At 59.4% G+C, this 14,993-nt stretch overlaps 2 long non-coding RNA genes across 6 annotated transcripts; both read right to left on the bottom strand.

Moving 5' to 3' along the window:
- Window positions 1-3,646: 3,646 nt before the first annotated feature.
- Window positions 3,647-5,721, bottom strand: LOC127464769 (uncharacterized). 5 transcript variants are annotated; one of them, XR_007901611.1, is made up of 5 exons: window positions 5,670-5,721; window positions 5,086-5,127; window positions 4,544-4,585; window positions 3,987-4,049; window positions 3,647-3,674 (listed from the first exon to the last, which is right to left on the bottom strand). It is a non-coding gene; the product is annotated as an uncharacterized LOC127464769 (long non-coding RNA). The 5 variants fall into 5 exon arrangements; XR_007901610.1 differs by lacking the exons at window positions 5,086-5,127; window positions 5,670-5,721 and adding an exon at window positions 5,233-5,280 and having other exon boundaries at window positions 4,544-4,606; XR_007901612.1 differs by lacking the exon at window positions 3,647-3,674 and having other exon boundaries at window positions 3,959-4,049; window positions 4,523-4,585.
- A 5,027-nt stretch (window positions 5,722-10,748) lies between these two features.
- On the bottom strand, window positions 10,749-12,379 carry LOC127464776 (uncharacterized). The gene is made up of 4 exons (XR_007901617.1): window positions 12,116-12,379; window positions 11,768-11,950; window positions 11,535-11,710; window positions 10,749-10,891 (listed from the first exon to the last, which is right to left on the bottom strand). It is a non-coding gene; the product is annotated as an uncharacterized LOC127464776 (long non-coding RNA).
- Between the last annotated feature and the right edge of the window lie 2,614 nt (window positions 12,380-14,993).

Here is a 14,993-nt window from a genome sequence, read left to right as displayed (position 1 = left end):
GTCCCTCCCCCCCGGAGCCGTTTTCCGGGGGCGTTTTATGGGGGGTTTTGTAAATTGTTAATAAAAGGGAGCCCGTCGGGAACAGGGTCTGAGGGGGGGTCACAGTCTGTCACTGGATGCCTCAAATCCACCCCTGGATCCCACAAATCTGTCCCTGGATCCCACAATCCATCCACTGATCCCATGGATCCGTCCATGGCATCTCACAGTCCGTCCCTGGATCCCACAATCCATCCCTGGATCCCACAATCTAATTAATTAGATCCCTGGATCTCATTAATCCATCCCTGGATCCCACAAATCCATCCACTGATCCCATGAATCCATCCCCATATCCCACAAATCCGTCCCTGGATCCCACAATCCATCCATCAATCCCATGAATCCATCCCTGGATCCCACAATCCAACCCTGGATCCCACAATCCAACCCTGGATCCCACAATCCGTCCCTTGATCCCACAAATCTGTCCCTGGATCCTACAATCTGTCCCTGGATCCCACAAATCCATCCCTGGATCCTACAATCTGTCCCTGGATCCCATGAATCCATCCATTGATCCCATGGATCCATCCCTGGATCCCACAGTCCATCCACTGATCCCATGAATCTGTCCATGGGATCTCACAGTCCGTGCCTGGATCCCACAATCCGTCCTTGGATCCCACAGTCCACCCCTGGATCTCCCAAATCCCTCTGTGGATCATTAATCTGTTCCTGGATCCCACAAATCCATTCACTGATCCCATGAATCCATCCATGAGATCTCACAGTCCATCCCTGCATCCCTAAATCCATCCATTGATCCCATAAATCCATCCATTGATCCCACAATTCAACCCTGGATCCCATGAATGCATCCATTGATCCATCTGTGGATCTCATTAATCCATCCCTGGATCCCACAAACTGTCCCTGGATCCCACAATCCATCCCTGGATCCCACAATCCATCCCTGGATCCCGTTAATCCATTCATAGTTCCCCCTGAATGCATCCCTGGATCTCATTAATCCATCCCTGGATCCCACAGTCTGTCCCTTGATCCCACAAATCCGTCCCTGGATCTCACAGTCCGTCCCTGGATCCCACAAATCCGTCCCTGGATCCTACAATCTGTCCCTGGATCCCATGAATGCCACCATGGATCCATCCCTGGATCTCACAGTCCTTCCATTGATCCCATGGATCCACCCTTGGATCCCATGAATCCATCCCTGGATCCAACAAATCCATCCACTGATCCCATGAATCTGTCCATGGGATCTCACAGTCCGTCCCTGGATCCCACAATCCAACCCTGGATCCCACAATCCGTCCTTGGATCCCACAAATCCATCAATTGATCCCATGAATCCATCCCTGGATCCCACAAATCCATCCCTGGATCTCATTAATCCATCCATGGATCCCATGAATCCATCCCTGGATCCCACAATTCGACCCTGGATCTGACAAATCCATTCACTGATCCCACAAATCCATCCATTGATCCCATGAATCCATCCATGGGATCTCACAATCCGTCCCTGGATCCCATGGACCATCTGTGGATCTCATTAATCTGTCCCTGGATCCCACAAATCCATCCACTGATCCCATGGATCCGTCCATGGCATCTCACAGTCCATCCCTGGATCCCACAATCCCTCCCTGGATCCCACAAATCCATCCCTGGATCCTGCAAAACCGTCCCTGGATCCCACAATCCATCCACTGATCCCATGGATCCGTCCATTGATCCCATAAATCCATCCATTGATCCCACAATTCAACCCTGGATCCCATGAATCCATTCACTGATCCCATTAATCCATCCATTGATCCCACAAATCCATCCCTGGATCCCACAGTCCATCCACTGATCCCATGAATCCATCCCTGGATCCCACAAATCCGTCCCTGGATCCTACAAAGCCATCCCTGGATCCCCGAACTCCTCAAATCCCACCGGGGTGACCCCAAAACCCCCGAACCTCCCAAAACCCGCCGGGGTGACCCCAAACCCCTCCAGGGTGACCCCAAAGCCCCCAAACCCCGTCGGGATGACCCCAAAACCCCCAAACCCCGCCGGGGTGACCCCAAACCCCCCAAACCCCGCTGGGGTGACCCCAAAGCCCCCAAACCCCACCGGGGTGACCCCAAACTCCCCAAAGCCCCCCAAACCCCTCCAGGGTGACCCCAAAGCCCCCAAATCCCCCGAACCCCCCAAACCCCACCGGGGTGACCCCAAACTCCCCAAACCCCCCAAACACCACCGTGGTGACCCCAAAGCCCCCAAACCCCTCCGGGGTTACCCCAAACCCTGCCGGGGTGACCTCAAAGGCCCTGAACCTCCCAAACCCCACCGGGGTGACCCCAAAGCCCCCCAGACCCCCCAATCCCCTCCGGGGTGACCCCAAAACTCCCGAACCCCCCAAACCCCTCCGGGGTGACCCCAAACCCCCCCGTACCCCGATGGGGTGACCCCAAAGCCCCCAAACCCCCAATCCCCTCCGGGGTGACCCCAAAGCCCCCAAACCCCGCCGGGGTGACCCCAAAGCCCCCCAAGCCCCCGAACCCCGCCGGGGTGACCCCAAAGCCCCCAAACCCCTCCAGGGTGACCCCAAAGCCCCTGAACCCCCCAAAGCCCCCAAATCCCGCCGGGGTGACCCCAAAGCCCCCAACTCCCCAAACCCCTCCGGGGTGACCCCAAAGCCCTCCACACCCCCAAACCCCACCGGGCTGACCCCAAATCCCCCAAACCCCTCCGGGGTGGGCCCAAAGCCCCCAAACCCCGTCGGGGTGACCCCCAAACTCCCCAAACCCCACCGGGGTGACCCCAAAGCCCCCGAACTCCCCCAAAGCCCCAAACCGGGCCGAGGTGACCCCAAAGCCCCCCAAAGCCCCCAAACCCCACCACGGTGACCCCAAACTCCCCAAACCCCGCCGGGGTGATCCCAAAGCCCCCAACCCCCCCGAACCCCTCCAGGGTGACCCCAAAGCCCCCAAACCCCACCAGGGTGACCCCAAAGCACCCCAAAGCCCCCCAAACCCTGCCGGGGTGACCCCAAAGCCCCTGAACCCCCCAAAGCCCCCAAACCCAGCCGAGGTGATCCCAAACCCCTCCGGGGTGACCCCAAACCCCCCAATCCCCTCCGGGGTGACCCCAAAGCCCCCAAAAACCCCCAAACCCCGCCGAGGTGACCCCAAAGCCCCCCAAGCCCCCAAACCCCTCCAGGGTGACCCCAAAACCCCCAAACCCACCAAACCCCTCCGGGGTGACCCCAAACCCCGCCGAGGTGACCCCAAACTCCCCAAACCCCGCCGGGGTGACCCCAAACTCCCCAAACCCCCCAAACCCCACCGGGGTGACCCCAAAGCCCCCGAAAACCCCCCCAAACCCCGCCGAGGTGACCCCAAAGCCCCCCAAACACCCCAAACCCCTCTGGGATGACCCCAAAGCCCCCAAACCCCGCCGGGGTGACCCGGGAACAGGGACCCAAAACCTGGGAATGGGGATCCAAAACCTGGGAATGGGGACCCAAAACCTGGGAACAGGATCCAAAACCTGGGAAGGAGGATCCAAAACCTGGGAATGGGGACCCAAAACCTGGGAATGGGGACCCAAAACCTGGGAAAGGGGATCCAAAACCTGGGAATAGGATCCAAAACCTGGGAACGGGGACCCAAAACCTGGGAATGGGACCCAAAACCTGGGAACAGGGACCCAAAATTTGGGAATGGGGACCCAAAACCTGGGAATGGGGACCCAAAACCTGGGAATGGGGACCCAAAACCTGGGAAGGAGGATCCAAAACCTGGGAATGGGGACCCAAAACCTGGGAATGGGGATCCAAAACCTGGGAATGGGATCCAAAACCTGGGAATGGGGACCCAAAACCTGGGAATGGGGATCCAAAACCTGGGAATGGGGATCCAAAACCTGGGAATAGGATCCAAAACCTGGGAATGGGGACCCAAAACCTGGGAATGGGGACCCAAAACCTGGGAATGGGGACCCAAAACCTGGGAATGGGGATCCAAAACCTGGGAACGGGGATCCAAAACCTGGGAACGGGGACCCAAAATTTGGGAATGGGGATCCAAAACCTGGGAACAGGATCCAAAACCTGGGAATGGGGACCCAAAACTTGGGAACAGGATCCAAAACCTGGGAATGGGGACCCAAAACCCGGGAACGGGGACCCAAAACCTGGGAATAGGATCCAAAACCTGGGAATGGGGACCCAAAACCTGGGAATGGGATCCAAAACCTGGGAACAGGATCCAAAACCTGGGAATGGGGATCCAAAACCTGGGAATAGGATCCAAAACTTGGGAATGGGGACCCAAAACCTGGGAATGGGGACCCCAAAACCTGGGAATGGGGACCCAAAACCTGGAATAGGATCCAAAACCTGGGAATGGGGACCCAAAACCTGGGAATGGGATCCAAAACCTGGGAACAGGATCCAAAACCTGGGAATGGGGATCCAAAACCTGGGAATAGGATCAAAAACTTGGGAATGGGGACCCAAAACCTGGGAATGGGGACCCAAAACCTGGGAACGGGGATCCAAAACCTGGGAACGGGGATCCAAAACCTGGGAACGGGGACCCAAAACCTGGGAATGGGGACCCAAAACCTGGGAATGGGGACCCAAAACCTGGGAACAGGGACCCAAAACCTGGGAACAGGGACCCAAAACCTGGGAATGGGGACCCAAAACCTGGGAATAGGATCCAAAACCTGGGAATGGGGACCCAAAACCTGGGAATAGGATCCAAAACCTGGGAATGGGGACCCAAAACCTGGGAATGGGGATCCAAAACCTGGGAATGGGGACCCAAAACCTGGGAATGGGGATCCAAAACCTGGGAATAGGATCCAAAACCTGGGAATGGGGACCCAAAACCTGGGAATGGGGACCCAAAACCTGGGAATGGGGACCCAAAACCTGGGAATAGGATCCAAAACCTGGGAATGGGGACCCAAAACCTGGGAATGGGGACCCAAATCCCGGGAACAGGGACCCAAAACCTGGGAACAGGGACCCAAAATTTGGGAACGGGGACCCAAAACCTGGGAATGGGGACCCAAAACCTGGGAATGGGGATCCAAAACCTGGGAACGGGGACCCAAAACCTGGGAATGGGGATCCAAAACCTGGGAATGGGGACCCAAAACCTGGGAAGGAGGATCCAAAACCTGGGAATGGGGACCCAAAACCTGGGAATGGGGATCCAAAACCTGGGAACGGGGATCCAAAACCTGGGAACGGGGACCCAAAATTTGGGAATGGGGATCCAAAACCTGGGAATGGGGACCCAAAACCTGGGAATGGGGACCCAAAACCTGGGAATGGGATCCAAAACCTGGGAACGGGGACCCAAAACCTGGGAATGGGGATCCAAAACCTGGGAATAGGATCCAAAACCTGGGAATGGGGACCCAAAACCTGGGAATGGGGACCCAAAACCTGGGAATGGGGATCCAAAACCTGGGAATGGGGACCCAAAACCTGGGAATGGGGACCCAAAACCTGGGAATGGGGACCCAAAACCTGGGTATAGGATCCAAAACCTGGGAATGGGGACCCAAAACCTGGGAACAGGGACCCAAAACCTGGGAACAGGATCCAAAACCTGGGAATGGGGACCCAAAACTTGGGAATGGGGACCCAAAACCTGGGAACGGGGATCCAAAACCTGGGAATGGGGACCCAAAACCTGGGAATGGGGACCCAAAACCTGGGAATAGGATCCAAAACCTGGGAATAGGGACCCAAAAACTGGGAACAGGAATCCAAAACCTGGGAAAAGAGATCCAAAACGTGGGAAAAGGCATCGGGATTGTCCCCAGGGATGGGGGGGGACATTCCCGGGGGTATTTGGGGATAGGGATTGTCCCCAGGGATGGGGGGGGGGGACATTCCCGGGGGTATTTGGGATCGGGATTGTCCCCAGGGACACGGGGGGACATTCCCGGGGGTATTTGGGATCGGGATTGTCCCAAAGGATGCGGGGGGGGACATTCCCGAGGGTATTTGGGATCGGGATTGTCCCGAGGGACACGGGGGGGACATTCCCGGGGGAATTGGTGCCCAGGAATTGGGCAGGATATCGGGAAAAGGGACAGGAAAAGGGGGATAACGGGGGGAAACGGGCACGGGGTGGGCACCGGGATTGGGGAATGGGGCTGGAAAAGGGGAATAATGGGGGGAAATGGGGTTGGAAAAGGGGGATAATTGGGGGAAAAGGGGCTGGAAAAGGGGATAACGGGGGGGAAATGGGGTGTCCCGGGCACGGGATGGGCACCGGGATTGGGAAATGGGGCTGGAAAAGGGGGATAACGGGGGAAACGGGGCTGGAAAAGGGGATAATGGGGGAAAATGGGGTGTCCTGGGCACGGGGTGGGCACCCGGAGAGGGGAAACGGGAATGGAAAAGGGGGATAACCGGGAAATGGGGCTGGAAAATGGGATAATGGGGGGAAATGGGGCTGGAAAAGGGGGATAACGGGGGAAAAGGGGCTGGAAAAGGGGGATAACGGGGGGAAAATGGGGTGCCCCGGGCACGGGGTGGGCACCGGGATTGGGAAACGGGGTTGGAAAAGGGGGATAATGGGGGAAACGGGGCTGGAAAAGGGGATAACGGGGGGAAATGGGGCTGGAAAAGAGGATAATGGGGAGAAAGGGACTGGAAAAGGGGGATAACAGGGGAAAATGGGGCGTCCCGGGCACGGGGTGGGCACCGGGATTGGGAAATGGGGTTGGAAAGGGGGGATAATTGGGGAAACGGGATAGGAAATGGGGCATAATTAGGGGAAACGGGGCTGGAAAAGGGGATAATTGGGGGAAACGGGGCTGGAAAAGGGGGATAACCGGGGGAAATGGGGTGTCCCGGGCACGGGGTGGGCACCGGGATCGGGAAATGGGGCTGGAAAAGGGGATAATGGGGGAAAATGGGGCTGGAAAAGGGGGATAAGGGGGGGAACGGGGCTGGAAAAGGGGGATAAGGGGGGGAACGGGGTGTCCCGGGCACGGGGTGGGCACCGGGATTGGGAAACGGGGCTGGAAAAGGGGGATAACGGGGGGAAATGGGGCTGGAAAAGGGGATAACGGGGGGAAATGGGGCTGGAAAAGGGGATAATGGGGAGAAAAGGACTGGAAAAGGGGGATAAGAGGGGAAAATGGGGCGTCCCGGGCACGGGGTGGGCACCGGGATTGGGAAATGGGGTTGGAAAGGGGGGATAATTGGGGAAACGGGATAGGAAATGGGGCATAATTAGGGGAAACGGGGCTGGAAAAGGGGATAATTGGGGGAAACGGGGCTGGAAAAGGGGATAATTGGGGGAAATGGGGCTGGAAAAGGGGGATAACCGGGGGAAATGGGGTGTCCCGGGCACGGGGTGGGCACCTGGATGGGGAAATGGGGCTGGAAAAGGGGGATAACCGGGGGGAACGGGGCTGGAAAAGGGGATAAAGGGGGGAAATGGGGCTGGAAAAGGGGATAATGGGGAGAAAAGGACTGGAAAAGGGGGATAAGAGGGGAAAATGGGGCGTCCCGGGCACGGGGTGGGCACCGGGATTGGGAAATGGGGTTGGAAAGGGGGGATAATTGGGGAAACGGGATAGGAAATGGGGCATAATTAGGGGAAACGGGGCTGGAAAAGGGGATAATTGGGGGAAACGGGGCTGGAAAAGGGGATAATTGGGGGAAATGGGGCTGGAAAAGGGGGATAACCGGGGGAAATGGGGTGTCCCGGGCACGGGGTGGGCACCTGGATGGGGAAATGGGGCTAGAAAAGGGGGATAACCGGGGGGAACGGGGCTGGAAAAGGGGATAAAGGGGGGGAACGGGACTGGAAAAGGGGGATAACGGGGGGAAATGGGGTGTCCCGGGCACGGGACGGGCACCAGGATTGGGAAACGGGGCTGGAAAAGGGGGATAACGGGGGGAAATGGGGCTGGAAAAGGGGAGAACGGGGAAAACGGGGCTGGAAAAGGGGGATAATTGGGGGAAAAGGAGCTGGAAAAGGGGGTAATGGGGGGAAATGGGGTGTCCCGGGCACGGGGTGGGCACCGGGATTGGGAAATGGGGCTGGAAAAGGGGGATAACGGGGGGAAACGGGACTGGAAAAGGGGGATAACGGGGGGAAACGGGACTGGAAAAGGGGGATAACGGGGGGAAATGGGGTGTCCCGGGCACGGGACGGGCACCGGGATTGGGAAACGGGGCTGGAAAAGGGGGATAACGGGGGGAAATGGGGCTGGAAAAGGGGATAACGGGGAAAACGGGGCTGGAAAAGGGGGATAATTGGGGGAACGGGGCTGGAAAAGGGGGATAACGGGGCGAAACGGGGTGTCCCGGGCACGGGGTGGGCACCGAGATTGGGAAATGGGGCTGGAAAAGGGGGATAACTGGGAAATGGGGCTGGAAAAGGGGATAATGGGGGGAAATGGGGCTGGAAAAGGGGATAATGGGGGGAAATGGGGCTGGAAAAGGGGATAATGGGGGGAAAACGGGGCTGGAAAAGGGGATAATTGGGGGAAATGGGGCTGGAAAAGGGGGATAATTGGGGGAAATGGGGCTGGGAAAGTGGGATAACGGGGGAAAACGGGTTGCCCCGGGCACGGGACGGGCACCGGGAGAGGGGCAGGAGGGGAACTGGGGCGGGAAAAGGGGGATAACGGGGGGCACCGGGGGGGGGGGAAAGGGGGGCTGAAATCGGGGGGGGGAGTGAGAGGGGGGGACAACCCCGGGCTGGGGGCAGGTCCTGGGGTGGCACAGCAAGGGCGGAGGGACAGACGGACAGACGGGACCCCGCCCACCCCTGCTCGTTAATTAAGGCCCCTAATCATTAATTAAACCCCCTAATCATTAATTAAGCCCCCGTAATCATGAATTAAACCCCCTAATCATTAATTAAGGCCCCTAATCATTAATTAAGGCCCCTAATCATTAATTAAACCCCCCTAATCATTAATTAAGCCCCCTAATCATTAATTAAGCCCCCGTAATCATTATTAAACCCCCTAATCATTAATTAAGCCCCCGTAATCATGAATTAAACCCCCTAATCATTAATTAAGGCCCCTAATCATTAATTAAGGCCCCTAATCATTAATTAAACCCCCCTAATCATTAATTAAGCCCCCGTAATCATTAATTAACCCCCCGTAATCATTAATTAAGCCCCCTAATCATTAACCAGGAGGCCCAAAACATTAACCCGGCCCCCAAAACAACAACCCGGCCCCCGCCCCCCCCCCGCCCCCCCCCCCCCCCGGGAGAGGGGGGGGTGTTTTCCCAGGGATCCCGATCCCGATCCCGGCCCCGGATCCTGCCATGGCGGCCGCGGGCACCTGGGGGGGCACCTCGGGGGGCACCTCGGGGGGCACCTCGGGGGGCACCGCGACCCCCCCGCACCCGGAGACCCCCCTGCTCGAGGGGGGGGAGGAGCTGGCACGGGTGAGACCCCCCCCCCCCTAATCCCCCCCCCGGGACCCCCGGGGTCACCCAGAGCCCCCCAGGGGCACCCAGAGAACCCCCGGAGACCCCCCCCAGGGTCATCCCGAGACTCCCCCGGGGACCCCCGGACCCCCCCGCGGGACCCCCAAGGTCACCCAAGGTCACCCACGGACCTCAGGGGGACCCACGGGTTCCCACCGGACCCGCGGACCCCCACGGGACCCCCGGGGTCACCCCGAGCCCCCACGGGGACCCACGGACCCCCACGGGACCCTCAGGGTCACCCAGAACCCCACGGGGACCCACAGGGACCCTCAGGGTCACCCCGAACCCCCACAGGGACCCACAGACATCCAAGGGTCCCCCACGGGACCCCTGGGGTCACCCAGAACCCCACCAGGGACCCACAGACCCCCACGGGACCCCCGGGGTCACCCTGAGCCCCACTGAGACCCACAGACCCCCACGGGACCCTCAGGGTCACCCAGAACCCCACGGGGACCCACAGACCTCCAGGGGACCCCCCCAAACCCCAGTGGGACCCACAGACCCCAACGGGACCCCCACGGGACCCTCAGGGTCACCCCGAGCCCCACAGGGACCCACAGACCTTCAGGGGACCCTCCAAGCCCCACGGGGACCCACAGACCCCAACGGGACCCCCAGTGTCACCCCAAGACCCCCCCAGGACCCCCAGAGTCACCCAGAACCCCACAGGGACCCACAGACCCCCAGGGGATCCCCATGGGACACCCAGGGTCACCCCGAGCCCCCACAGGGACCCACAGACATCCAGGAGACCCCCAGAGCCCCCCAGGGACCCACAGACCCCAACGGGACCCCCACGGGACCCCCAGGGTCACCCAGAACCCCCCAGGGACCCACAGACCCTCATGGGACCCCCATGGGGACCCCCAGCATCACCCCGAGCCCCACAGGGACCCACAGACCTCCAGGGGACCCTCTGAGCCCCACAGGGACCCACAGGGATCCATGGGACCCCCATGGGGACCCCCAGGGTCACCCTGAGCCCCCACAGGGACCCACAGACCCCCACGGGACCCCCAGAGTCACCCCCAGGGTCACCCCGAGCCCCCACAGGGACCCACAGACATCCAGGGGTCCCCCACGGGACCCCCGGGGTCACCCCGAGTCCCCACAGGGACCCACAGACCCCCACGGGGACCCCTGGGGTCACCCCAAGCCCCCACGGGGACCCACAGACCTCCAGGGGACCCCCCGAGCCCCAGTGGGACCCACAGGGACCCCCATGGGGACCCCCACGGGACCCCCAGTGTCACCCCGAGCCCCCACAGGGACCCACAGACATCCAAGGGTCCCCCACGGGACCCCCGGGGTCACCCCGAGCCCCACGGGGACCCACAGACCCCCACGGGACCCTTAGGGTCACCCCGAACCCCACAGGGACCCACAGACCTTCAGGGGACCCCCTGAGCCCCACGGGGACCCACAGGGACCCCCATGGGGACCCCCACGGGACCCCCAGTGTCACCCCGAGCCCCCACAGGGACCCACAGACCTTCAGGGGACCCCCCGAGCCCCACAGGGACCCACAGGGACCTACGGGACCCTCAGAGTCACCCAGAACCCCACAGGGACCCACAGACCCCCAGGGGATCCCCATGGGACCCTCAGGGTCACCCCGAGCCCCCACGGGGACCCCCCAGGGTCACCCAGAACCCCACAGGAACCCTCGGGGTCACCCAGAACCCCACAGAGACCCACAGACATCCAGGGGTCCCCCACAGGACCCCCGGGGTCACCCAGAACCCCACCAGGGACCCACAGACCTTCAGGGGACCCCCCGAGCCCCAATGGGACCCACAGGGACCCACAGACCCCCACGGGACCCCCAGGGTCACCCTAAGCCCCACGGGGACCCACAGACATCCAGGGGACCCCCAGAGCCCCACAGGGACCAAGGGACACCCACGGGACCCCCAGGATCACCCCGAGCCCCCACAGGGACCCACAGACCTCCACGGGACCCCCAGGATCACCCCAGACCCCCCTCCACAGACCCTCAGAGTCACCCAGAACCCCCCAGGGACCCACAGACCCTCATGGGACCCCCACGGGACCCCCGGGGTCACCCTGAGCCCCATGGACACCCCAAATCCCAGAATTCCACAATGCCACGGACACCCCAAATCCCACGGACACCCCAAATCCCAGAATTCCACAAGGGACTCACGGACACCCCAAATCCCAGAATTCCACAATCCCCACAATCCCCTGGGCACCCCAAATCCCAGAATTCCACAGGGGATTTGTGGCCATCCCAAATCCCACAGACACCCCCAAATCCCAAAATTCCACAGGGGACTCACAGAATCCCCAAATCCCAGAATTCCACAATCCCCACAATCCACGGACACCCCAAATCCCAAAATTCCACAATCCCACAGACACCCCAAATCCCAGAATTCCACAGGGGACTCACAGACACCCCAAATCCCAGAATTCCACAGGGGACTCACAGACACCCCCAAATCCCAGAATTCCACAGGGGATTCGTGGCCATCCCAAATCCCACAGACACCCCAAATCCCAAAATTCCACAATCCCACAGACACCCCAAATCCCAAAATTCCACAGGAGATTCACAGACACCCCAAATCCCAGAATTCCACAGGGGACTCACAGACACCCCCAAATCCCAGAATTCCACAGGGGATTCGTGGCCATCCCAAATCCCACAGACACCCCAAATCCCAAAATTCCACAATCCCACGGACACCCCAAATCCCAGAATCCCAGAGGGGATTCATGGCCATCCCAAATCCCCCAGACACCCCCAAATCCCAAAATTCCACAGAGGACCCACAGTCACCCCAAATCCCAGAATTCCACAGGAACCCCCCGGACACCCCAAATCCCAGAATTCCACAAGGGATTCGTCGACACCCCCAAATCCCAAAATTCCACAGGGGACTCACAGACACCCCAAATCCCAAAATTCCTCAGGAAACCCCCCGGACCCCCCCAAATCCCAGAATTCCCCGCCCCCCGGGATCCAGGGAAGCAGGAAGGGGGGGATGGGGATGGGGGAGGACCACCCAGGGGGTGACCCCCCCCTGACCCTCCCCGTGTCCCCCCCCCCGTTTGTCCCCCAGGGCCTCTGCGGGGACCCCCCCGAGATCCCGGCGCTGCTGCGGCAGGTAACGGGAGAGCCCCGGGAATAACCCCCGGGAATGCCAGGAATAATCCCTGGGAATGCTGGGAATAATCCATGGGAATGCCGGGAATAATCCATGGGAATGCCGGGAATAATCCCTGGGAATGCTGGGAATAATCCCTGGGAATGCCGGGAATAATCCCAGGGAATGCCGGGAATAATCCCTGGGAATGCCGGGAATAATCCATGGGAATGCCAGGAATAATCCCTGGGAATGCTGGGAATAATCCATGGGAATGCCGGGAATAATCCCTGGGAATGCTGGGAATAATCCCTGGGAATGCCGGGAATAATCCCAGGGAATGCCGGGAATAATCCCAGGGAATGCCGGGAATAATCCCTGGGAATGCCGGGAATAATCCACGGGAATGCCGGGAATAACCCTCGGGAATGCCGGGAATAATCCCAGGGAATGCCGGGAATAATCCACGGGAATGCCGGGAATAATCCATGGGAATGCCGGGAATAATCCATGGGAATGCCGGGAATAACCCTCGGGAATGCCGGGAATAACCCACGGGAATACCGGGAATAATCCCAGGGAATGCTGTGGGAATAACCCTCGGGAATGCCGGGAATAATCCACGGGAATGCTGTGGGAGTGATTTGGGAACATCCCAGGGAATCTTGGGAATGCTGTGGGATGATCCATGAGCATCACAGGGAATCCTGGGAATGCCGTGGGATTGATCCGGAAACATCCCAAGGAATCCCAGGAATTACTTGGGGGTACTCCAGGAACATCCCAGGGAATCCTGGGAATGCCATGGGATTGATCTGGGAATATCCCAGGGAATCTTGGGAATGATGCAGGGACAATCCGGGAACATCCCGGGGAATCCTGGGAATGCTGTGGGATCGATTCAGGAACATCCCAGGGAATATTGGGAATGCTGCTGGATCAATCTGGGAACATCCCAGAGAATCCCGGGAATGCCGCGGGATTGATCTGTGAACATCCCAGGGAATCTTGGGAATGCCGCAGGGATGATCCGGGAACACCCCAGGGAATCCCGGGAATAACCCCCGGGAATCTTGGGAATGCTGCGGGATTGATCCGGGAACATCTTGGGGAATCCCGGGAATGCTGTGGGGACGATCTGGGAATATCCCAGAGAATCCTGGGAATGTTGTGGGGATGATCTGGGAGCATCCTGGGAAATCTTGGGAATGATGCAGGAGTGCTCTGGGAACATCTTGGGGAATCCTGGGAATGCTGCGGGGGATGATCCGAGAACATCCCAGGGAATCTTGGGAATCTTGGGAATGCCATGGGGACGATCCAGGAACATCCCAGGGAATCTTGGGAATGCTGTGGGGACAATCCAGGAACATCCCAGGGAATCTTGGGAATGATGCGAGGACAACCTGGGAATATCCCAGGGAATCTGGGAATGCCGTGGGGAAATCTGGGAATATCCCGGGGAATCCTGGGAATGATGCAGGAGTGCTCTGGGAACATCTTGGGGAATCCTGGGAATGCTGCGGGGGATGATCCGAGAACATCCCAGGGAATCTTGGGAATGCTGTGGGGACAATCCGGGAACATCCCAGGGAATCTTGGGAATCTTGGGAATGCCATGGGGACGATCCAGGAACATCCCAGGGAATCTTGGGAATGATGCGAGGACAACCTGGGAATATCCCAGGGAATCTGGGAATGCCGTGGGGAAATCTGGGAATATCCCGGGGAATCCTGGGAATGATGCAGGAGTGCTCTGGGAGCATCCTGGGGAATCCTGGGAATGCTGTGGGATTGATCCAGGAGCATCCCAGGGAATCCCGGGAATGCTGTGGGGACAATCCGGGAACATCCCAGGAAATCTTGGGAATGACTCAGGAGCGCTCCGGGAGCATCCCAGGGAACCCCAGGAATGCCGGGGGATCGATCCGGGAACATCCCAGGGAATCCCGGGAATGCTGTGGGATTGATCCAGGAACATCTTGGGGAATCCTGGGAATGCCACAGGATTGATTTGGGAGCATCCCAGGGAATAATGGGAATGCTGTGGGGATGATCTGGGAATATCCCAGGGAATCTTGGGAATGATGCAGGAGCGCTCCGGGAGCATCCCGGGGAATCTTGGGAATGCCGCGGGATCGATCTGGGAACATCCCAGGGAATCCCGGGAATTACTCGGGATTGATCCGGGAACACCCCAGAGAATCCTGGGAATGCTGTGGGATCCATCTGGGAACATCCCGGGGAATCCTGGGAATGACTCGGGAGTGCTCCGGGAACATCCCAGAGAATCCCGGGAATGCTGCGGGATCGATCCAGGAGCATCCTGGGGATCCCGGGAATGTTGTGGGGATGATCCAGGAACACCCCAGGGGATC

The sequence above is a fragment of the Manacus candei genome, unplaced genomic scaffold, assembly GCF_025592945.1.
Source record: "Manacus candei isolate 608988 ecotype Guabito, Panama unplaced genomic scaffold, ASM2559294v1 h1tg000269l, whole genome shotgun sequence".
Lineage (NCBI taxonomy): Eukaryota > Metazoa > Chordata > Aves > Passeriformes > Pipridae > Manacus > Manacus candei.
The sequence above is the reverse complement of the archived record's forward strand: the minus strand, read 5'-3'. Positions and strand labels throughout refer to the sequence as shown.